The sequence below is a fragment of the Pinus tabuliformis genome, chromosome 3_2 (assembly GCF_031772625.1).
Source record: "Pinus tabuliformis cultivar Carrire ecotype Pingquan chromosome 3_2, CPIR1, whole genome shotgun sequence".
In the NCBI taxonomy this organism is placed as follows: domain Eukaryota; kingdom Viridiplantae; phylum Streptophyta; class Pinopsida; order Pinales; family Pinaceae; genus Pinus; species Pinus tabuliformis.
Window position 1 is genome coordinate 787,943,090 of NC_142302.1, and position 1,650 is coordinate 787,944,739.

General features: G+C 32.0%; 1 non-coding gene across 1 annotated transcript; it reads left to right on the top strand.

Annotated features, from left to right (window-relative positions):
• Positions 1-955: 955 nt before the first annotated feature.
• Positions 956-1,037, top strand: TRNAS-GCU (transfer RNA serine (anticodon GCU)). The gene has a single exon. It is a non-coding gene; the product is annotated as a tRNA-Ser (tRNA).
• Positions 1,038-1,650: the final 613 nt, after the last annotated feature.

A 1,650-nucleotide genomic window follows, 5' to 3' on the forward strand; every position in this document is an offset into this window, starting at 1 on the left:
CCCATATCAAGATGAATAGAGTTGCTTGAGCTTCCTAGCTCTTCCCCAGTCAGTAAATAATACCTTTTTCTTCCATCTTTGACCTAATTTAATCCTTTAAAATACAAAACCATCCCAAGGATTTAATTGTAAAATAAGAATAATAAGTGATTTGAAAATCAAATTTCCATATGTTAGTTCATGGAATTTTAGATGTGCATAGAGAGGTAAATTGGAAAGCCTTCCTCACAAGCTCATAAATAGAGAGGTGGAGAAAGTGTTAGGTATGGAATTACAAATACAACGAAGTTTGAAACTTTATTGGTTTAGCATTCATTTTAGGATTAGATAATTTGGTAATGATAACTTGTGGGTTTATGATTAAGTAAAAACTATGAATAGATGAATTGTTGGTTTATGATTAAATAAAAACTATAGATAGATGAAGTGTTGGTTTATGATTAAGTAAAAGTAAAAGTTATAAATAAATTTTTGTCAGTTATCTTTTATTAATTATAGTGAATAGGTAATTTGTTGAAGTAATTTAAATAAGATTTAGCTTCAAATCTATTTATTGTCAGTGTAACATCAAAAATATATTCAATAACCCATACCCAAAATATATCAATAATTTATGACATTCATCTCAAAATCACTTACTCTTTAAACTATATCAAAATAAAGTAGCATATCAACCTTTTTTTTATAAAAATTGAAACCATGTGAAAAATAGCAAATTATTATCCAAACAGCTTCATCTAAACCAACAAAACTTTCAATTATCCGAAATTTAGATATCCATGTTAAGGGTTAGGTATGCTTGACTTATAACTCAATATGATATAGTTTCAAGGAGGGTCGAGTATTCTTAATTTCAGTGCCGCGAGTTATAAATTAATATTATATACTTTTATAATAATTTGTACGTACCAAAAATTGTATTGATTAAAATACATTTGCAATATCTTACAACAACGTCGCTTTGGCCGAGTGGTTAAGGCGTGTGCCTGCTAAGTACATGGGGTTTCCCCGCGAGAGTTCGAATCTCTCAGGCGACGTTTGTGACTTAAATTGGGCAAATCACCCTCGCATTTTGCCTCTCTTCACATATATTTAAAGTGGGCAGATCACCCTCTGAGAGGGAATTGGCGTGTCTCTCCATAAATTTTTTCCAATTAAACGGTTAGCATAACTGTAGGGTTGGAATTTCAGCACAGACCCACCTGTTGACAGTTTCACTTCTCCCCGTCTATATAATTAAAAAAAATTAAGATTTTATAAAATTTTAAACTAGGCAAATCTTGACAGGCAATTTGTCTGTCCCTTCACAATTTCAAAAAAAAAAAATTGAACTCTTCACAATTTCAACCAAAAAAAATTGAAAATTTTGTAAAATTTCAAACCAAGCAAATCACCCTGTGATGGCAATTTGCTATCAAATTCCATTTTGTCTGTACCTTCACAATTTCAAAGAAAAAATTTGAAAATGTTGTAAATTTTTAAACCGGGCGAATCACCCTGTAACGGCCAATTTGCTATCAAATTCCATCCCTGAACATAAGTACCTTCCTGGCTATAAACCTTAGCCCCGAGTTCGAATCCGGGCAGACACACTGTATTTTTAGTTACGGTGAGCATCAGTACCTTCCTGGCTATAAACCCTAGACTCGG